Below are 24463 nucleotides of genomic sequence, written 5' to 3' on the forward strand. Positions count from 1 at the left end.
CCATGATTAATGTAGCTACTTCAGACCACCCCATTTTAGATTTGCGTCGGGCGCAACAGTCAATATCCCGCCGGTAAAATAGCGCCCAAGATCCGCCCACAAAGTCACTTGCGTTTTGCGCGAAGACACTTCCATTTCAGACCATTAAAATAGGGCCCTGAGGGTGTCACTGTCTTCCATCACCCCCAGATGGAAGCTTCTTGTTGTAGGGAAACAAGCAGGGCTAGCTCCCACTGATTATATTCGTAATGCACGTTTAGTTCATTTTTTGTTCCCATATTTTGTTAAGCATGTTCACACTTATAGATGTAGCTTCAAGTTGTTCAATATTCATAGTTCATATTGTTCAATTTTCACTTCTTCAAGTTCACGTTTTTCACAAGAGATCGTTACCTTCACTGTTCATAGGCCTACATAACTAAAGCTAGTTCTTTTCAAGTAATGCATGCACAACACATATGGAACATGGAACAAACATATTAACATCTCCTTGCGTAAGTAGTTGTAACTGTCGCTAGCTAGCTCAAGTTTATTGTCATATAGATGTAGCAAACCATGTTCAATCTTTCTACCGATTAACATTAACCTACCATAACTTCATTGAGTCAATGCCAAACTCCGATGTTGATCCGCATCACTGCACCCTCCATTGATGTTTACCACAGTAGCCTAAATATGTAGGCTATACGGATTCTTTGATTCCCTCAGGCAATTCAAAACGCTGTGCCCTGATCAATAATCTTCTGTCTGATTAGTGCGCAGCCCAGCGAGAAATATTATCCGGCACATGAAAGACTCCAAAAACACTACGTGGATACAACAGTAACTACAAAACTCTATCATAGAATGAACATTCCTAATGATAGCCTCTAACTTAGCGACCACTATAGTTAGCCCGTGCACTATTACATTTCTCCTGCCTCGCAGCGAAACAATATGCCTGCTTAGCCTCAGCTATGCACCACACCAAATCCAGTCATTCTTTGTTGCAGCCTCACACCCTGCACCATACAGAATAAGACTTGAAACACTGTCTTACAGCGCAGCGGGAAATACTAACAAGCACATAAACAGTAGCTACAGGGGGTGAACATTTGGGGGGTTTATGTCGTTATTCTCCTAAGTTATAAGTGTAATGTTAGCGTCTTTATTGTGACATGTTTCCCTTTCAGTTCTCCCTCGTGTGTGATCCTTTTTGTGTGGGGGGCTGCGACCTCCCCTGTATGTGTGTAGTGTGTGTCTGCTTGACCTGCCCCGTGTGTATTGTGTTCTGTGTCTTAATCTTGGTCTGAGTCCCTGTCCTCGTTCGTGAGCCAATAAAGCTGCCATAGAACAACGTTGGTGTCGTGTGCATTAAACGTTACAATATGTAGGCTATACGGATTCTTTGAACTCTTTTGAACACAGTTCCTCTGTTTATAAGTCCATAGCATACATGCACAGATGCTCTGTTTGTACAACAGGACAGGAACACGCAAAATCACTCAATCATTCAAGATCTATGGACGAAATTCTCGCTTATCCCACAGGCAAACGCGCTGAGATCAGGTCTCGGGGGCCCCCTAGCAGCTCAGGGGTCCAAGTAGTTGCCTGCTTTGCCTATTGACAAGGTGCGCCTCTGGTTCCACGGGATATTTAGCTCTTCAACTTATCACAAAAGTGCAGGGTGAAACTGACAATTAGGCAAATATCAACAAGTTAGATAGATAGATAGATCGATAGATCGATAGATAGATAGATAGATAGATACTTTATTGATCCCCAAGGGGAAATTCAGGGGGTCTCAGTAGCATACAGACATAAAATGCACTTACAGCAGAAATGGTAAATATAAGTATAAGTATAAACATATAACCAAACTCCACTGTACAATAGAGACAGTAGGAGATAAGAAAAACTAACAAAACTAAATACTAAATATATATTTAAAAAAATCCAGTGTGCTTGAGGGTGATGAAGCATGAGACGCTTGTAGTGACAGGGCCTGTAGTTCTGTGTGCATGGTGAGGTGCTCAAGAGAGTGAGTGCCATGGTGAAGGTGCAAAAGTGGTCCAACAGTAGTCCTGTAGTTCTGTGTGTATGGTAAGGTGCTCAAGAGAGTGAGTGTCATGGTGAAGGTGCAAAAAGTAGTCCAACTAGTTATGTGTGCATGGTAAGGTGCTCAAGAGAGTGAGTGTCATGGTGAAGGTGCAAAAAGTAGTCCAACATTAGTCCAACAGTGCAATAATAAGGTCTAGAGACCAGCATAAATAATATGGACACATAGGAGAGTAAAGTATAATATTTTATAGTTTTTTATAAGGTAATATAAAAAACTATAAAAAACTATGTCAGTGCAAGAACAGGTTGAGGTAATAGGGTTACAGCCATTCAGTATTGTAGCAGAAGCCATTGATCATGTGTGCTAATATAGCATGAAAAACAGTGTAGCAGGAAAACAGTAGTAAAAACATTAGGCTGTGGACATTAGTAAAACAGTAGTAAAACAGTAGTAAAGCAGTAGTGGGCAGTCAATACTCAAACATGAAAAGGGTGGAGAGGCAGACAGACTAAGCAGAGAAGTCTATCTCTCCTCTTCCCTTTAGTGAAGCATTAAACAGTTCAATGGCCCTGGGGACAAATGACTTCCTCAGCCTTTCAGTTGTGCATGGCAGTGAGCGAAGTCTCCAGCTGATCAAGCTCTTTTGCTTTTTAATAGTGCTGTAGAGTGGGTGGCATTAATTGTCCAAGATGTTGATCAGTTTGTTCAGGGTCCTTTTGTCAGATATTGAAGTGATGCACTCCAGTTCAGCTCCCACTACAGAGCCAGCCTTCCTTACCAGCCTGTCAAGTCGCCCAGCATCCTTCTTCTTTGTGCTTCCTCCCCAGCATACCACTGCATAGAAGAGGACGCTGGCCACAACAGACTGGTAGAACATCCTGAGGAGCTTGCTGCACACATTGAAGGACCGCAGCCTCCTCAAGAAGTACAGCCTGCTCTGCCCTTTCTTGTAGAGTGCGTCAGTGTTGGCTGACCAGTCCAGTTTATTGTCCAGGTGGAGACCCAGATACTTGTAGGTGCTTACCACCTCCACATTAGAGTTTAGATTCTCTGCCCGAGCCCGAACTTGACCCGACCCGACCCGACCCTCGGGCCGGGTCGGGCCGATATTTCCAGCCACTATCCTCGGGCCGGGCCGGGCCGGGTCCTTGATCAAGCTTGCTTTTTTTTTCTTTCTAATCATTAGCCTACTTGGGTGGGGAGCTAAAGCTATGCCATAGTCAGACTCAGAAATATTTTATATTTATCAAAGTAGGCCTAAGTAACAAGTGTATACAAAGTTATACAAGTTAGGCTCAGAGTTACAAAATGTCAATTGTAATGTCATCTGCGCAACACGTGTCATGCGCAGCTTCTCCACTCGCACACATCACACCGGGCCTGCTGTGCTGTATTGTGTAGCTTAAGTGCAACGTGAAGCTTGAAGATGTAAAGAAAAAAAATGAAAACAGGAGAAATAACTTCGAGGAAGTTTGGAGAAAAGTCGGAGGTATGCATTTGTCAGGTATGCTTTGTTGCGTGCATTAAGTGCGCACGATGTTCACCTATGACAGCAAAAATACTTTAAGATGAACATGAAGCAGGCTTGCCATGGCAGAAATAATGATAGCCAGCCTTCAATGTCCTCTTTTGTCATCTCAATGTCCTCTAAACTGATTTCTGTAGCTCAAACAGCTCGGAATTGTAGTTGAGAACGTCAGTTATAATGGCCCACGTATTTAAAAAATGTCGGGTTTAAATCGGGCTCGGGCTCATAATTACAGTTAACGTGTCGGGCCGGGTCGGGCTCGGGCACAATGTGCACGGGCTCGGGTAGGGTCGGGCTTGATTTTTTGGGCCCGATCTAAGCTCTACTCCACATTGACCCCATCAATGGAGACTGGTAGCAGAGCGGGCTTAGACCTGCGGAAATCCACCACCATCTCCTTGGTCTTTGAAGTGTTGAGTTGAAGGTGATTGAGTTTGCACCATTGCACAAAGTCCTCCACCAGGCTCCTGTACTCTTCCTCTTGCTCGTCCCTGATACACCCCACAATTGCCGTATCCAGAGGCGATTCTAGACCTAGAGCTTTGCTGGGGCACAGGCCCCCAACTCCCAATACATAAAAAAAAAATAATAATAATAATAAATGTGCGCGCAATATGAAATAAATGGCTAACCTATGGGTAGGCTACAAGCTTCAAAATCATTATTGTCACTGTCATACTGTAGGACCAGCACTCTCTCCCTCAATTGTTGCAAGAACCACTATTCAGCAACATCCAAACACATAGGAATAAGTAGGCCTATACTCACTGCATGAATTTAATAGGCTTTCCTACTAACACAAGGGAAAGCTTCTTTTTTAGTCAAAAGATATACTTCCCTCCCCGGCAAGGGTCCTATAGTCATCCTGGCAATACTGCAGTTCTTTGTAGCTTAAATAGCCTACTAAAGCCTTCATATTGACTTTTGGTGATAATTTCCAAATGAAGCCTATAATCTACACAGAGTCTGTGTAGATTATTATAGGCTACATTTGCAAATGCAGCAAACTTATTTAAGTTTGCCATTAAACCATTGATCAAATCACAGCACTGGCACTTTAACATAAATGTTAATGTTACCGTTAATGTGGGCAATTATCATACCTCCCTCGTCCTCCTTATCTCTCCTCACTGTTCCTCTCCCACTGCCTCTGTTCAGGAAGAATTTTCTGATGTCCATCTCTGAATAGTTTATCAGAAGGCTATGTTTAGTTTTACAGTAGGACAGCTTCACAAACAGTATAGGCTACTTTTACAGGACTCTCTCTACAGTATACGTAAATCATTATTAATTGTCCGCATGTGTGCATGCAGCCTACGCATGGTGTGAGTGTGTGTATCAGGGAGAGAGCACAAGCTGGTAAACTGTTGCTAAATTTAGGCTACAAATTTGGCGCTAAGCATTGAAAAACAGATGCTAATTATGTGGGCAACATTCTCTAACATCGATCAACTTGTCATATTTTCTGTCAAACAAGTTGTGAATTTGTTGTAACATTAAAACAGGGGACGACTTACTCTGCGCTCAAAGTGAAGAATCATGTGAACGATTTTCATTGGTTGTTGCGTTCAATCTTACCCAGCTACAGAGGTGCTATTTCCTGATTGGCTATTATGGCCCCTTTCTTTTTTTCCTTGTTTGTTTTTTATTGGCTGGTAAGTGACAGGCTCGAGTCATGACTAAAGCAGGCACGGAGATGCGCTCATGAATGCCGTTTCCAGCGAGAGCAGCGCTAGAATTTTACTGGGGCACTGGAGACTTTTACTAAGGCACGTGCCCCAGTGAATAAGGTCTAGTGACGCCCCTGGCAGTATCGTCAGAAAACTTCTGCATGTGGCATGACTTGGTGTTGTAGCAGAAGTCAGATGTGTACAGGGTGAACAGGACTGGAGAGAGCACAGTTCCCTGTGGCGCTCCGGTGCTGCTGATCACAGTGTCAGAGAGACAGTTCTTCAGTCTGACGAACTGTGGTCGCTCGGTCAGGTAGTCTGTAATCCAGGTTACCAGGTGAGCGTCCACATCCATCTGCAAGAGCTTGTCTCCCAGTCTGAGGGGTTGGATGGTGTTAAAAGCACTTGAGAAATCAAAGAACATGATTCTCACAGCACTTTTCCCCTTGTCTAGGTGAGAATGTGTCCTGTGTAGAAGATAAGTGATGGCATCGTCCACGCCCACTTTCTCCTGGTATGCAAACTGTAACGGGTCTAGTGCATGGTGTACCTGGGGTCTGAGCATACCTAAGACCAGTCGCTCCAGTGTCTTCATCACATGTGATGTTAGAGCGACAGGCCTGAAGTCATTAAGCTCACTGGGGTGTGACTTCTTAGGGACGGGGGTGAGACATGATGTCTTCCACAGTGTTGGAACTTGTCCGAGACGTAGACTCCAGTTGAAGATGTGCTTCAGTGGCTCCCCCAGTTCAGCAGCACCGGCCTTGAGTAGCCTTGGACACAGTCTGTCCGGCCCGGCTGCCTTACGAGGATGCAGTTTTTTTAAAAGATAACTTACTTCGGAAGCTGTAATGATGAGGGGATGAGGGGAGTGGAGGGGGAGGAGAAGGAGGGGTGCTTTTCAGAGGGTTGTCGTGTGGCTAGAGACTGATGGCCGTTGGCTGAGGCCATTGTTGCCACACTGCTCGTGGTCACCATGTGGGGGAGAGGTGCGATAGCCTGATCTGCAGTGATGGTGGAGGGGAGGGGGAGTGCATCTGGGGTCTGTGTCTGATGGCTGTTGATTGAAGTCGTTGTCACCTCATTGTTCGTGGTCGCCATGTGGGGGAGGGGTGCAATATCCAGTGATGGTGGGGGTGAGTGTTGCACTGGTAATGAGGTGGGGTGGGGGCTGGGGGATGACCACCTCCTTGATGTCCCTGTCAAGGTTGCCAGAGTCTTGGACAGCTCAACAGGCACAGGCAAGGAGGCATCATTCGGGGGCAGGGCGTGGGGTGATGGGGGCTTAGGTCGTTGGATGTCCCCGGGATACAGAGCTGGAGAGACTGGGAGGTGGGGGTAGGGCGGGCACTATAAATTATATAGGCCTAGAATTTCTGAAATAATCTTTTTCAGTGATAAAACCTCCGTTTTCATGTAAATGAAAGGCCAAACCGCATAAAAATATGTAAACGGTAGGGGTGTGCATTGGCACTGCCCTCACAATTCGATTACGATTCACCAGGTAACGATTCGATTCAATTCGATTCTACGATGCATTGCAATGCATTGCGATGCATCAAAATTCTGGCTGCTATGTGTGTATTATCACTCTCCTGTATCTTACATAAATGTCATTAAATAATGGAATTTCACCATTTTAGGGGGAAGGCTACTTGGCCTTCAGGGCATATTTGGTGGGGGGCACAAAGGCCACATGTCAGGGCACCAAGGCCAAAGTTAACTATACAGTAGTAGGCTATAAAAATGATTGTATTTAGCCTATTCACAGCAGTAGACCTGCATCACTGTAGCCTATGAAACATTACAAAAACATGAAACATGGCATATTACATAGAACTGTAAATCATCTGATCATCTAATATTTAGATATCTAGGGTATATTTAACATTTATTTTATATTTGGCCTGTTATGAAATCATGTATTGATTTAAGCACAGCTCAGTTTTAAGAAACTCAAATAGCATAGATGCATGCTTAGCATTTTGTGATCATTAAGGCCACTTTCACAAACTCTAAGTCAGCTGTCCTCTAATTTACCAATATCTAGGCGATATTTGTAACATTTATTTTGTATTTGGCCCATTATGAAATCATGTAGAATAATTTAAACACATTGTAAAACTTAAAGCCCAAATTTGGAGACATCCATGCATGTCGAAATTTGCTGCAAATTCAGAACTGGATTACTCTGGAACGGCTAACTGTACAGGGGACTGCTTTACACCTTTCTGTTCGGTAAGGTCAGCCGTTTATTCTGATATATGGTTGTCTGTGTGATGAGTAGGCTCGTTCGCGAGTAGTTCAACTGAGAAGAATGGGTGAATTTGGATGCACTTTCTTTCTTGCCGAGCGCTGTCACTTTCTCCATTGCGTAAAAGACTAAATTAATTTGCGCTGTGAATGCTTAGATTATTTTGACAGGCCATAGGCCTAGGCTAAATAAAAATCGTTATTAGTCGGACGCAAAACAGAATATTCAAAGAAGGGGGCACCAAAGCCACCGTGGCCTGTAAACCTCTGATTTTCAAAGGGGCAACGATGGCCATGGCCGTCGTGAAATTCCCACCCTGCACATACTGCACACAATAACGAAGCCAACTCAGGATGCCAACGATCGACATGGTTTGTGAAGTTAGTTGTATTACCAACGTGCTTGATGTTAGTGTGTCAGGTTTTACACACCGCGTACGTCTTGTCTAGTTTCCCATTAAATTAGTAGGCTAGAATCCGAAATGTGCCCAGATGTCCGCTTTCCAAGCTTTGGGTGCGTTTTTAATTACCCGTCTATCGCGGTCATCTCCCTCCATCATCTTGATTCTTTCGTGTTGTTGTTATGCTAGCTAGAGCTGCCGCTTAGCATGTAGCTACAGGCTGCGCATGCCATTACAACGTTGCTCCGGAAATGCCCCCAGAAGTAATTGAAACTTCACAACTTTATTGTCCACTCAAGGCCAGAAAATAAACAGTGACATAATCGATTATGGCACGTTGCCGCATCGATGCTGAATCGTGCATGCCCCGCATTGCAATGCATCGCTGAATCGAATATTGTTGACACCACTAGTAAACGGTGCTTCAAAGTAATTCACAGTGCAATGATTATAATTAGGCTTACTGTACATAATATAAAATATACAAAATATACTTGCAGGCAACAATAGAAAAAAAACTGATATAAGCAATACAACTTGTTGATATTTTTATAAACAAATACTAGAAATTAAGGCTTAAAACACACAAAGATCAAAATGTCTGTCTCAATGTCGTTTGGCAAGGTAGGGGCAGAAAGGCAGTGTCATGCCCAATTGTCAGTTTCACCCTGCACTTCTGTGATAAGTTGAAGAGCTAAATATCCCATGGAACAAAAGCCATTCTCAGTCTGCCCATCGAGCCACAGCAGAGAAGAGAACACTGGCAACGACTGACTGGCCGAACATGAGCAGGAGTTTGCAACAGATGTTCAGAGCCTCCTAAGCCTCTTTAGGAAATAGAGCTTGCTTTGCCTAACCTGACTCTCGCCCAGGGGCGTCACTCAGGGGGTCAAGAGCGTGCATATTAGCTTCGGCATGTTAGCATACGCCATTTTCAAATATGGCGCTGCATGGAGCATTTGGAACCAGCTCCATGCACGAAAATCCGTGTTGGGCACGAGCTCTCATGCGCGTACATGTTGGTGGGCGGGTACCTATCCGGCGGCTACAGCCAAACGTTATTCAGTGCGTATTTCTTGAGGATCCTATGAGAAGACGTGCATATTATGGTTGTTTATCCATCATATGACAAATAAACAAATAAAGAAAATTGTATTGATCTTGTTTCGTTGTTGTTTGTCCCGAACAAACGTAGCCTAAACATATGAACAGCGGCATAAAGACCTTGTCTCGTTACACCATCCAACACGTTGCTCTCAACCTAGCCGCTCCCTTTGGAGCTTGCCAGAGGCTGAAGCACTAGGCTACTACATTTAAACAGAATTATTGCCGCGAGGCATTCCAGCCTACGAATTTAATAAAAAGTAAACCATGCATAATTAAAAAAAAAAAAACCTCAATTTAGGCTACTTCTCTATGCAATAAGGATTCCATTAGAGCACAGCGCACGTTCAATGAATGAAAATGGCCTTGTCTCGCAAACAGCTGGAAATTCCAACACTTTTTCAACTACACGAAACTTTACAGTGATCATCAAATACCCTCTATATTTAAATGCCCATCAGCCTCAACATTTAACTATATAATAAAGTCAAAAAGTAAATTAAATCCCATACCAAAGCCGAAAATCGTCTGCGTTTGATAGCCTGGTATGCCGCTCCAAACAAAACGCATGTCTCACAATAACGTACAATGTAAGAAATAAAGGTCTGCCTCGAATAAGCATACCTCAAATAAATACTTGTGCTTTGCAGCCTAAGTAAATAGCAGACCCTGGACATAATTTAGGATTTACGGAAATGCAATCATACGATGTTGGACGCCTGGCGATGCTCTGGCCGTCTACTGTGCCTCTGACACCGCTGCTTCATTTGGATGGTAACTCCACAGGTGAGCGCAAAGATTGGACGTCGTGGATGCGTAAGTAAACTGTTTTTTGCTGAGTCCGCAGACAATATTCTCTTTAACCGTTACTTTACCATCTGCGGTGTACAACTCAAAGTAAAGACTCCACATTTTAGATGAGTTGGGGACGTAATTGTCCGCTCAGGCTGACCGTTTTGTGCGTTATCTTCAATACTATCTTCAATATTATTTTCAAAACAGGGTGGCTATTGAGGGCTCTGGCTCCAGTCATTATTGTGGCTACTGGCTATTATTGGCTTGATTTGGTCATGGGCCAACGCTAGAATACGTTTAGAGCACCCGCTATGAGATGGCAAACAATAAAATAAAAAACAAACTAATCATAGACTGTAAAAATGCGCTACACTTGGCACTAAAAACCGAATAGTTTATTTATAGTTCGACTACGGATATTTCACGTCAAGTTCGAATGCATATTTGCAGCAGGACAGCAAGCAGACCGCTCCTAGTTAGAGCCGCTGTGTTATCCAATGAAATTAAGTTGCGCTTCAGGGCGACTCCACTCGGACTCCATGCGCGTTCCCGAGCAACTTTTTCTTCTTCTTGTTATGAGGCAAGGACTTTATGTGCATTATCGCCACCCTCTTACTGGAGGATGACACTCTTTTTACAGAATATCCAATAAAAATCGACGTTGGTCCATGCGTCATTTCCAGCTTTGTAACTGGCGCATGGTCAGAGTCGACTGGCGCTGGATCCGAACCCCAGTGTTCAAGATGGCGTTGACTATGAATTGGCCGGATTTACTAGCCTAGCCTCCACCATTCATTTGTATGGAGGGCGGGACTTAGTCACTCTCTCCAGTTATATATAATACCTCCATGGCGTCACTAGACCTTATTCACTGGGGCACGTGCCTTAGTAAAAGTCTCCAGTGCCCCAGTAAAATTCTAGCGCGGCTCTAGCTGGAAACGGCATTCATGAGCGCATCTCCGTGCCTGCTTTAATCATGGCTCGAGCCTGTCACTTACCAGCCAATAAAAAAAAAACAAGGAATAAAGAAAGGAGCCATAATAGCCAATCAGGAAATAGCACCTCTGTAGCTGGCTAAGATTGAACGCAACAATCAATGAAAATCGTTCACATGATTCTTCCGAGTGTTTCGTTGTACTGCACACACATACACTGTGGATTGTGGAATCACTTTGAGCATAGAGTAAGTCGTCCCCTGTTTAATGTTACAACAAATTCACAACTTGTTTGACAGAAAAAATGACAAGTTGATCGCTTTTAGAGAGTGTTACCCACATAACTAGCATCTGTTTTTCAATGCTTAGCGTCATTGTAGCCTAAATTTAGCAACAGTTTACCAGCTTGTGCTCTCTCCCTCACACACACACACACACTCACGCGTAGGCTGCATGCACACATGCGGACAATTAATAAGGATTTATACGTATACTGTAGAGACTCCTGTAAAAGTAGCCTATACTGTTTGTGAAGCTGTCCTACTGTAAAACTAAACACAGCCTTCTGACTATTCAGAGATGGACATCAGAAAATTCTTCCTGAACAGATGGAGAGGAACAGTGAGGAGGATGAGGAGGTATGATAATTTTGCCCACATTAACGGTAACATTAACATTTATGCTGGTAATAGCCAGTGCTGTGATTTGATCAATGGTTTAATGGCAAACTTAAATAAGTTTGCTGCATTTGCAAATGTAGCCTATAATAATATACACAGAATCAGAATAGCCATATGTGTAGATTATTATAGGCTACATTTTGCAAATTATCACCAAAAGTCAGTATGAAGGCTTTAGTAGGCTATTTAAGCTACAAAGAACTGCAGTATTGCCAGGATGTATATAGGACCCTTGGCTGGGAGGGAAGTATATCTCACTTTTGACTAAAAATAAGCTTCCCTTGTGTTAGTAGGAAAGCCTATTAAATTAATGCAGTGAGTATAGGCCTACTTATGCCTATGTGTTTGGATGTTGCTGGATAGTGGCTGCTACAACAATTGAGGGAGAGAGTGCTGGAGGAGGAGGAGGAGAAGGTTGAAGAGAGGGGAGAAAGAGCACAGGCTGGGCAGTCCAATACCAGGCAGAAGGAGGAGGAGGAGGAGAGAGACAGGCAAGAAACGGATGAGGACATGATTGGGGCTAGGCGTAAAACTATTCAGAGTATGGAGGAGGATGTCTGTGACCTAGGGGAGATATGTGATGGTCCAAATCAGGCTAGCCATTTATTCATATTGCGCGCACAGTTATTTTTTTTTTTTATGTATTGGGAGTTGGGGGCCTGTGCCCCAGCAAAGCTCTAGGTCTAGAATCGCCCCTGCTCTCGACAGATGAATTTCGTTCCGCCTAGCTCCACTCATCCATCTGGGATCGATCCATTTGAGTTGTGCTTCAGAAGGCTGGGCCTTATTAAAAAATCCTTGCATAAAATTGGATAAGCCACTTGTCCGTCATCTATTGGTCACTGAGAAACTGAACTTTACCGTTCTCACTACCTCATTCACTACCTCAAGCGCAGACACGAGAGAAAGAGACTCATTTGTTCGCACACACACACACTCCCCCACGGCGTCCCTCTTTGAATGTAAAATGTTTTGTGTTTGGTCTTAAGTGTTGTTGCATGTTCTGTGAGCTTTGTGTTATACAAGAGATGTACAGCAGGTTGTATTGTTGGTGTCCGGTGTTTGCCGCCGGTTTGGCGTTCGTTCACGCAGCAAACCAATTGTTTGGTTTGCTGCAATTTCGCTCATTCATTCATTCACTCATTACAACGTCATTACCAACTTCATTCTTGTCAATAACAATTACATAGTGTGGTACCCACTAGCTTGTCTTTCATTTGCCATGTTATATCGTCTGTATAGTGCCCATAATCTGGTTAACACATACATCTACTCACAACACTTCCTGACGCTCTGACCTCTGTCACTGTCCCATTGCGGAAGCGCGCTCCGCGCCGGGACAGGTAATTTTAAACATTCTGCAGGGGTAGGGAGCAGGCCATTATGCTACAGGGGTGTTTAGGATATTCGTTTGGTTGTTTTGTTTCTTTGTGTCTTGTGGTTAGGCATGTATTTATAAAGGACATATGTTTTGTGCATTATATACTTTTCTGTTGTTTTCTATATCATTGTTATGTTGATTTAGGCTATGTATTAGTGAGCCCTATTTTGGGTACTGAAGAATGCTATTAAAATTGTCTCAATTCCAAATGGAGACACAGTTGACCGAGTAGATTCCAGTGTAGTTAAGAGCAGGTAAAACTTGAGGCTGGCTTGCGAAAGAATAGTTCTTTATTCTGGATGTAACAACAGAGTTCTGGTAACCCTGTTGTACGCACAGCACAGCACAGTGTTGCAAGGTGAAGCCAAGGCAAAAAACTGAAGCAAAGAACTATAGGAAACTCTTGGCTAATTATAATACCAGAATATACATTCACGTCTGGGGTCAAATTGGAGGGGGGGAAAACCGGTAGTGATATAGACCCTTTCAAGAGAGTTCCATTATCAGCATCATAGTTGGCCCCACAAGACTTCCTTTTTAACATTCCATATGTTATCTTAATGCAGAGGAAGTAGATTGGGAACCAAATAGAATGTTCAAGCATTGTTTTTATTGTTGAAAGGGTCTATTCACCATATTCACACGGCGGCCATCTTGTTTTGACGTCATGCTCAGGGTGGGAAGTTCGAGTTCTGTACGGTTGTGTTTGTATCAGTTACGAATATGTCTGCTGTGTGCCTGGGTGTAATTCCTACTACAAAAGACGGGAAAAAGACAAAACACGTTCGTTCCACCGGTTCCTGACGGACACCAGATTGAAGAGAGAGTGGATTTCAAAAATTAGAAGAGACATCGGTACATTTTTCCAGGTACGTGCATAATTATCTAGCTAGCCAACCGGTTAGCTTAACCTCAGGCTAATGTTAGTTATAAAGATAGCCACTGTGTAACGTTATCATGCTAGCTGCTACTTGTTAGATCAAACGCAAACATGATGTCGTTTTGTTTATGTATGGTAACGTTACGATGATGCCTTGATAGAAATGCCACGTCTCAAGCAGTAAGCTTGTCTTTTGCTGACTTCAGGGAAAGCCCTGGTCACTGTATGTAGGCTAACTGCAGCTAACGGGCAGGCTGTTTGTTGTTCGTGGAGATTAACGTTACGTCCAACACAAAAGTTTGTGCCAAACATTTCACTGAGCAGTGTTTTGTGCACCATGATGAGGCTGGAAAAACGTGCCTCCTGCCAGGAAGTGTCCTGTTCGCTTGGACAAAAACGACTCATAAAAGACCAATGCGAAATAGAGGGAGAGAGGTCAGTTAGTGAAAATTGTTTCACACGTCTCCTAATGTCATGTTTAACCTAGGTCTGTCACAAAGAGTTGATTTATTCAGTTGTGCAAGAACTAATGTTTTATTATTACATACACAGCAATGAACCTGCTGGAGAGACAGAAGATGCCAGTGTAAGCTTAGACCTGGCTGGAGTTGACACTGGGTAAGACACTTATAAAGTATATTTCCTATGTCCATCTTGCAAAATATCACACAGCTGCTGCATAAGACATAGGCTATGTGTAGCAGCAGGGTATAACATGTAATCTCCATTAATGAAACAAATTCACTGTAGTAGGTTACATGGTATACTATACAACTTACACATGCAGTTGAAACTGAACGTTTTTGATTTGTCATTGTCTCCTATAGTGCAGACCAAGTTGTTAAGCCAGCACCCCACTCTGACCATGACTATGCTGAACTCTCGGTCACTGGAAGAGCAGCTAGAAGCAGCACGGAAGGAGATCGCCCGCCTTACGCAGGAGAATACCATCCTCAAGGCATCCTGTTTCAGCTTGAAGCAAAAATGATTCAAAGTTCTTGACATTCTACACTGGATTTCGGGTGAAAAAGTCTTTTTCTACAGTATTAGCGATACTTTGGACACAAAAAACTCATAAAAATGTATTTTCCTTGTGCATTAACATTGTGCTGATCTCTGTATTGTACAGTAAAAATAAAAGGCGTCGATTTTCTATTTTCTTCTATTCTATACTTATATATTTTTTATAGGACTATGAGACACAGATCATTGTTCTTGTCCCTTCAGCCAACGGCAGAGGGCATGTTTTTTAGGCATGGAGTTATGTCAGTCATGACATTTCACATTCTTAACTGGAAATTAAATAAACTGAATAGATTCTAAAGCAACACAATATAGTTATTTTACTTGTAATGCATTTAAACTTTGGCAAAATGTTGATGCTACATTAGCTTACAACATGGACATCAATAAGGTGAACACAGTAGCTACAGATGAAGAAATACATTTTTAATGATAAAGTTTATGTACATAACAATGGGGCTGTGGCCACTTAATAAGACAGCATCAAAGTGCACTCTCTCCAGATAGTAATCCTCCTGGCACATTACAAAAAAAAATTAAACCATTTTGCTCCTGTAAGAGCCATCTGTCCAATGACTTGTGAGTGATATTCATGGCTATGCTTGAAGGAGAAGGTTCTATCCACTGTTCTTCTCAGGTATGAGCAGTTTGACTCTCTTGGTTTGGGCATTTGATTTCAAGTAGGCCATGGCCATAATCTTTTTTTACTCAACTGTGACACCTGTAGGTCTTGTTGGATTTGACCTTGTTACTTTGTAAGAGTGACAGGTTTGGACCCTAGGCCTAATTCTCAAGAAGGGATGTGCCAAGTTTGGGGTAAGGAGGTCTTACATTTGGTTAGGGGGACTGATTTGTATCCTAATTTAGAGTAATGAGCAAGAGTATACAGGAGGCCAACAAGTGCCCAAGTGAGCAGTGCCCAAGACGTGCTTCACAGGCACAGCTGGTTTGTTGAATCCGCTGATCAGTTCAACCTGAAAAAAAAAAAAGAAAATATATTTAAAACTAGTTAATGGCTAAGTATTTATACAAAGCCTGTTGCTCAGACCACACACAAAGTGTTAAGTTCATCTAGGGAAAAAATATATAGTATGCTAATTTGACATCATTAGCCTGTACCCTGTAAGCTGGCTCATTTTTAAACATACTGGGGTATGCCTTCGCCCTGACCCTGACAATATTGGCATTAGTCCCACCCTCCTCAACCCTGACTGAAAGCAGAACATAACTTGCATTAGTAGATAACTTCGCCTTTGTTAAATCTCCGCGAAAATAAGCCAATAAAATGAAAGGATAAACAGGGAGATAAATTAAGCTACGACGTGGGTTGCACAAAAAAAAAACATAAACTATAGCCTAGTTTAGTTAGGAAGACAGCCTGACTGGCTAACAGAGTATTCTACTGTGATACAAGAAGAACATCTCGAATCTGTCGGCAGTTTAAGGCTAACGATAACACTTAGAAGCTACGTTACCTAGAGCTCAAAATTCAATAGTATGTGAAAAGGTCTCATGGCTACTAAAATCAGGCTGGTTTAAATGCAAGCCTGAGTTGTTCTGAACAGAAATGATAGACAAGGCCGTGCCTTAATACAGGTTTATCGGTGCAACCCAGTTAATAAAGTGGTATTAAGTTAGCAGTTAGCCATATCGTCTTACCTTTAACATCGTGGATATAACGTTCAATCCAGTTGCTGTAGCCTATCCTTTTTTCTTAATTCATTTAGAGGTGCTGATCTGTTCATCTGTCCATGTTTCGATTTCTTGGCATGTCAAGGCTGGTAGATAGGTTACGTTTTTGGACCATCTTGCCATAATTGGGCTAATCACAAACACGGACAGCTGACAGTTTTTGAGCTATTTGTTTGGACTTCCCCAGAGGATTCCCACCCTGAGCATGACGTCATAGAAAGATGGCCGCCGTGTGAATATGGTGAATAGCCTTATTCAATTAAGATGTCTCCTGTGGGGGAACAATTAGTTAGGTACACCATTTGCTGTTGTAAAGTGACAACATTCTGTCTGCTTACAATAAATGTCCTGTCCCCACAGTTTCTGCAGTATTTTAAACAAAGAACCAAAAGAATGACATACAGAAAACCACTAAAATCTAACAATCCCCCCGTCTGATCATAAATCAACTACATATATGATCACAATAAAGGCAAATACAAACAAATCAAAATGATCAAACAATTTTGAACAAAACTTAAGATTGTTAACAACCAAACATTTCCTGTAGTGTAGTGGTCAAGAAAAAAACTAAAAAATGTTTCTTAAATCGTAAACAATCAAATCATTCCTAGTGTAGTGGTCAAGAAAATCTCTCAAAAGTAAGAGTCTAAAACTCTAAAAATGTTTATAATCGCCAAACGATAAAACAATTCAAACAAAGCTTAAATTGTTATCAATCAAACCTTTTCTTTAGTGTAGTGGTCAAGTAAATCAGAATCTCAAATGTAAGAAGGTACAAAAATACCAAAAATGTTTCTATAGTGTAGTGTCTTTTACAATTAGGATGCCAAGTTCCTGAACTCATCGGTAGGCGCGAACAACCTACAGTATTTGTAAAACAACCTCTGATTTTACCAATTGCAGAGGGAAAAAACAAATGAGGTAAAAATCCGCCTACTACCCTGCAAATTGCAGCGGCACTTGCATTCCACAAGCCAGAGGGGCAACTTGCATCCTTTCTACTCATATGCTACTGAGTTTTCAGTTATCACCTTAATGTCAGTCAGCTAATTCTAACTGGGGCTATGTGTGGTGGTCTTGTAGTCAGGTAACTGATAAACAACAAATCCTGAAAATTGCATAAATGTACAGAGTAGGAACAAAGAACAGAAGGTAACTCTGTATCCGTTAAGAAATGTTGGGTCGGAGCGGCATAACAACTCCCTTCCCTTTTTTAGGGCAAACATGGGTATGCATGTTTCCCGCAAACAAATATAGTCCCTTTCATGCCCATCTTGACATCCAACATCTAGTTGTGGTCCGGCAGTGGGAGGACGTCTGATATGAAAACCATCATTGTCAGAATCACGGTTGTCATCCACTCTGTGCATCCTGGGGTCACTCCCATGTCGCTATGATCACTTAGCCTGGCCCTTACCGCCTGTGACTACGAATTCTCTTCGTCATACAGTCTGGAACAAAGTAATAATAATCTGTCTCCTTAATGGGCGGATGCTTATTTTGAGGTTTAAAATCATTGGAGTTCCCTTAACCAATCAGCAACGTTTGGTAATGACGTGTGCTGTGCGCCGGAGTTCAGGCTTTTACGCTTACCACTTCCGCTTCAGGCTCTTCTGCTCTCAGTTTTAACAGACCGCTGGCTAGTATGCAGGCTACCTGACCGCTAGGGCAGTCTCTTCGTAGTGGATATATCTCTAACTTGCGCCAGCCACAGACCGAGAGTTGTATACCAAAAGCGTCATGTCGCCGAGATTATATCAGCTCTTGTCACACGCCAGTTTTCCCTGTTATCTCTTCTCGCCGCTTATCAGACGATTGTTGTTCTACGCAGCCCGGTGACTTCGTCGGAGCTTACTTTGTTCTCCACGGGCTGTTCAGACTACACTCTCGGATAAGTTGGATTGTACTGACGACCTACGTGTTATTTAACCTGGAGCTTGCCTCGGCATAAAACAACGCAGCCTACCTTGAGCCACGCTCGGTGACTGGCTAACGTTACTGTCCACAAGCACGGTAGCCTCGCCTGGAGCCCAGCTCGGCCACAGGCTAGCCTCTGTCAAACACAAACACGGAGCGGTTTACCTTGAGCCCAGTTCAGTAACCGCTAGTCCCAGTCAAGCACAATCACAGCAGCCTTATCTTGAGCTCCGCTCGGTAATAGGCTAGCTCACGTCAAGACACACCGCCTCGCCTTGAGCCCCGCTCGGTAGGGTAGCTAACATTCCATTCCTTAAGTAGGCCTAGGCCTACGCCGAACCGCATACTGTTGGTTGGGCCAGACTACGTGCGAGGCTGAAATCAAATTTTGGCCGGAAGTACGTAGGATGGTAACACCAGGTTAATGATCACTGCTGGTGTCGTCGTCAAACGGCTGTTTGGTGGTTGTGGTCACGGACAGTAGTTTCTGAAATGACGAACAAAAAAGAGCGGCAGTATACTAATGCTCACAGAAAATTGGAAAAAAACATGCAAATTAAGTTGAAAACAAGTATCTATCAAATTATAAAAGGGTCATATAATTTCATCAAATAGCCTAAGGTTCAGCATCATGTAATTTCTAGGACAGGACTCAAGGTTTAGCCATGGTCGTCTGAGACTGCATCAGTTGCTAACAACGTGTGGAATGGCCCTTCCCAATTAGCTTCAAAGGCTACTCTGAGTGGGTCGTTAATCATCGCCCAATGGCCAGGTAGGGAGTGTCCCCCGTCAAGATGCTTGTGACACTCCATTGTCAACTGATGGCCTGCTGTTTTGAATGTCTCAGCCAATTCAGAACAATATGCACTTAAAGGACAGGTTCGGTATTTTACACTTCAAGCCCTGTTTTCAGATAGTTTATGATTAAATAGAACGTTTAAGATTGAAATTTGGACACATGCTGCTGTCCTGAGAATTTTCGGTTTCTGTGGTAGCGCCCCCCCTCCTCCAGAACGATGCATAGGTGCACTGGAACAATCCTTCCTAAAACGCATTAAACTTTCGTTTACAAAGACGTGAAACTCACCGAGTGGTCAGGGGTGTTCACTGATATGCTCACACAAAAATCGTTGCAAAAGATTCTTTCCAACAGGTTTTATCGTAGTTTTTGTCCAACTCCATTGACTTGTATTGGATGTGCTGTGAGGTACGGTATTACTCCGCTGCCGGAAACGGATATGGGGTTGTTTGTTTTCTTTCTGTAGTCTTATGCAGTCGCGGTATCGTAGGCTACTACGCTATCCAAATTATTGTCACGTCTAACCATGGCTAATGCTAAAATGTCTTGGAACTTGCACGATGTGAATGATAGCCTACGTGAATCATTACGTTTTCATCATGAAAGTTCCACAGCCAAAAAAATAGTAAACGTACAAAATCATGTAGCCAAATTATTCATGTAGGCTAGGGTTAGTGTGAACATGACAGGTTATGGACATAACAAATAAGTTCTTACCCCAAGTTCTTCCAACTCTGTCGTCCCAGGAGGTAATGTGGGAACCGCTGTATTTCTCAGGCAAAAGAGCTTTTTGGGCGATTTCTTTTGACCTCCAGCGAAGTTCAGTAAAATGCAGACACGGTGATCAGCTTTCTGCAGATTCTCAACAGGTGTGCTCACATCCAACCCCAGAAATTCCAGCCACAACTTTAGCCTTTCTGGATCGTTGAAAGGAAGTCTGTGACAACTTTTTTTGCCACAAATTTTCCCGCTATTCGGAACTGCATAAATCGCCTCATTTTTAGCTGTCTGTTGCAAAATACTTCAAGACTGCTTCTTCTGTGTATTCAATGAAATGCCAGTGGTTTGCTTGTAATTGGCAAGACGGTGTAAGGTGCATTATCGCCACCAACTGGGCTGGAGTGTCTATTATTCGGAAGAATGTACGGGTGTGAGGCGTTTGGAAAAATAGCTCCACAGTTTTACAACATGGTAATAACCTGTTGGAAAGCGTCTTTTGCAGCGATTTTTGTGTGAACATATCAGCGAACACCCCTGACCACTCGGTGAGTTTCACGTCTTTGTAAACGAAAGTTTAATGCATTTTAGGAAGGATTGTTCCAGTGCACCTATGCATCGTTCTGGAGGAGGGGGGGCGCTACCACAGAAACCGAAAATTCTCAGGACAGCAGCATGTGTCCAAATTTCAATCTTAAACGTTCTATTTAATCATAAACTATCTGAAAACAGGGCTTTAAGTGTAAAATACCGAACCTGTCCTTTAAAGCATCTGATCCCAAATGTACAATCGCAGTACACAAAACAAGTGCAGACATAGGTTTTCCAGTCACAACTTCAAGCGGGCCAAGCCCTGTCTCTTTGTTGTTGGTAGGACTCACACTGCACACGACCGGTGGCAATGGCACAAACCAAGGAAAACCTTCCTGGTGGCCTTTATCATAACTTTCCTTCAAAAAATGATTCATTCTCTCAACTCCTGTAAAGGATTGTGGGTGATGAAAACCATGGGACGGCCATTGGGTGCCCAGCACCCTGCCAACCTCTGCACAAACAGCTGCAGTAAAACCCAGGCTATCCATTTCTGGCGGCGTCTGACATGCTTGCCCAATCCACATTTTAGCAGGCTCAACAGAAGTGGTCACATGTTGTATCTTGTTAAAGATCATTTCCTTGCCTTCAACATCACAAACAGATTGGATGTGGTTTGTAACCGGCAGAATTTGTTCATTTAAACAAGTTGGCATCATCGGCTCAGATCTCGCACATTGGGCACTCCTTATTTCATCCTGAGCCTTCTCCACCTTTAGCGACTTCTCCTTCTCTGCTAAAGCAGATATTTCAGCCTTAAGCTCAGACAATTCTCTCTTGAGCGCATCAACCCTTTCTGCCGCCTCCTTCTTCTCGGTAGCCTCGCGCTTAAGCATGGCTTGATTCAAGATGACTAAAGACAATGGCAGCTTATTTCTATCGGATAGACGTTGCATTGTCCCCCATGCTCGCTGCAAATCGGCCATAGGCCACAAATTATCATCATCATTCACAATGCCATATTTCATTTCAATCCTTTTATCGGTCTCCTCCATCCTGAGATGACCGTTCAAAAAATCTCTCACCATTGTAACTATTTCACCTTCGCTAACTTGGGGCGGTGCCATCCCACCTTTCTCAGTTGTAGGGATCTGGCTGGCACAGGCCCTGTTCCTTTTACTGAACATTGTGTTAGTTATGTTAGATGTTAAAATGAAAAGCTAGATATCCAACAAGATGTTACTGGTAGGCTACGTAGCCTACTTCAAGCATCACTGCTTACCCTTAAGATGTCAAAACTAAAACAAATTGTGTTTCCCAACTTGTGACGCGTATAACAGAAATGACATTTCACACTTCAAACTGAGCTGCATTCTCGGCCAGTCTGAAAACTGCGCTTGATTCCCTCAGGCAATTCAAAACGCTGTGCCCTGATCAATAATCTCCTGTCTGATTAGTGCGCAGCCCAGCGAGAAATATTATCCATGAACATGAATACTCACCGTTGAAACAGGCTGTTGTCCTCTTCAGGATGAATCTTATTTTTTCCTTATTTCACGTACAACTGGGTGGACAACACCAACTGAAGAATGCTATTAAAATTGCCTCACAATATCTAACAGTACTTTCCTAGTTCAATGGTGTGCCTCAATTATCCCCATACGAGCCATTTGACAGTAATAGCTGGGGCTATTTAATGGGGTACCTCAGTTCCCATGGTGTGTGTAGTAGGTGAAGGACTCTCCTGTTGTGAGGAGTAAGTGATGTATGCTGATACTTTGGACTGTGCATTGTTTGGTGCTATTTTTGTTTGTTTTTGGTAGTGAAAAGTATTTTGTTTATTAGTGTTGCTATTTTTGAATATGGTGGAAAATAAATAACTGGAATTAACAGAAGCAATATCCACCTCCCTGCAAGTGCCTTTTTCTCCATTTCCACTTAACTCAAAATCCAACACGTGGGTTGACCGACCGGTCGCTCACAGTCACATCTATGAAACTCCCGCCCTGCGTCCTGATCGGCTCTACCATACAATCTCGTGCTGAAATCACTCTCAACGGAACTGATCCCAGATGGATGTGAGTGGAGCTAGGCGGAACGAAATTCATCTGGCGAGAGTCAGGTTATGCTTTGCCCCCCTATTTTAAAAAAAGTGCATCTGAAGAGTTTGGTTCCAAAACGCTATATCTCTATTTTTAAAAACATTAAAAAGTCATGTTATTTAACTGTGTATTTTAAGTAATATCAATAAAAGTGATGTGTTGTTTTGATGAGTAAAGATAAATTAAATATCAATACACAAGTACAGTTCTACTGAAATTACTGAAAAACAAAATGTAAAAAAAATATTTATGGAAAATATAGCGTTTTGGAACCAATCTCTTCATCAGTGCTTGCCAACCACTTCAGTTTATTGTCAAGATGAAGGTCCATGGACTTGTAGGTCCTGACTACTTCCACATCTGCCTTCTCAATGAAAACAGATACAGTGGGCCTGGACTTCCTGAAGTCCACCACCATCTCTTTTGTTGTAGAGGTGTTCAGCTGCAGAAGGTTAGACTTGCACCACTTCACAAAGTCCTCAACCATGCTTCTGTATTCACCCTCCCAGGTTTCTTCAAAACCATGCTAAAACACATCTGTTTAGAATGTTTGTCCCCTCCGCCTTTTTTATCTCTTTTCACTGACTCAAAATGCTTTTATCCTGTTTCTTCATTTTATTCTCCCCTTTACTTCTGTATCACCTCCACCCATCATGTGCAGTCCCTCCTTATGTAGTACTCTTGTGGTCCTTTTCACACAATGTCCTATTTTCATTATGTTCCATGTCTGTGTATCTTTGTTCTCTGGTGTGCAGTGCCCTCTGTGTCTGTGTGCCTCTCTTTGTATGTAGTGTGTAGTGTCCTAGAACTTTTAATTGTGTGTTTGTGCTTCTGTCTGTATGTAATGTACAATAGCTTTGAACTTTTTAACTGTACAATGTCCTTGGGTGATCGTGTGAGTCCATCCATTATCTGCACCGGCTTGTCTCTCAGTTGGATGGTGTTGAAAGCGCAGGAGAAATGAAAGAACGTGATTCTCACAGCACACACAGCACAGCTCCCTTTAGCCAGGTTAGAGTACGCTCTGGGGCACGTTTCACAAAACCATAGTTGCTAACTAAGTTAGCGATTTTGTTGGTTGCAATGCAATTTCCCATTGCCAACCAACAGGTTAGCAACTATGGTTTTGGGAAATGCACCCAGATAGAGGACAGCATCCTCCATCCCCACCTTCTCCTTGTAAGTGAACTGCATGCTGGACCTGAGGTCTTAGATGATGTAGCAGCAGTGGTTCCAGGGTCTTCATTATGTATGATGTCAACAATACTCGTCTAAAATCATTCAGCGCACTAGGGTGTGGCTTCGTGGATGAAGCTTAATGTCCACAGTACCCTCCCCAGTCGCAGGCTCAAGTCAACAACATGTTGAAGTTGCATCCTCAGTGCAACAGTACAGACCACGAGCATTTTTGGGCATCTTTCATCTGGGTCGTGCTGGGACGGAGTGTCCTCAGTTCTCCTCTGACTTGATCTGCCGTGATGGTGGGGGTAGGGGGGTCACACTCTCTCTTGTGGACGCTGGGGCAAGGGATAGATCTGAGTCTTATAACTGAGTTGAAAATTGTTTAAAAAATAACAGGAAGTGCATTTGATCAGTTAACAGAAAGCGTCTGAGAACAGTTTGATCTTGCGTCTAGATTTGAAACTTTCGAGCACTGGTTGAGAGACAGCCCAGTGACTGTCTTTGTTTTGGGCCAATTGCTGACCAGACAAGTTTAATGATATTACATTAATACACAGGATTAGATGTTAAAATCCCTTGTGCCAAAATCCAAGGTAAAAACACCAGAGCCGGACAGTAACGTACATTTACTTGAGTACAGTACTTGAGTACAATTTTGAGGGATCTGTTCTTTACTCGAGTATCATTTTTGGGGAGTACTCATGACTCAAGTACATTTGAGAGGCAAATATTGTACTCTTTACTCCACTACATTTCTATCCATAACCGTGAGTACCCGTTACTTCTAAAAAAAAAGGAAAAAAGAAAAATCTCGGAAACCCTCAATTTG

This window comes from Alosa pseudoharengus, unplaced genomic scaffold (assembly GCF_046254945.1).
Source record: "Alosa pseudoharengus isolate Yale_2024_CS ecotype anadromous, Long Island Sound unplaced genomic scaffold, YU_APseudo_1.1 YU_APseudo_1.1_scf_9, whole genome shotgun sequence".
Taxonomy (NCBI): Eukaryota; Metazoa; Chordata; class Actinopteri; order Clupeiformes; family Clupeidae; genus Alosa; species Alosa pseudoharengus.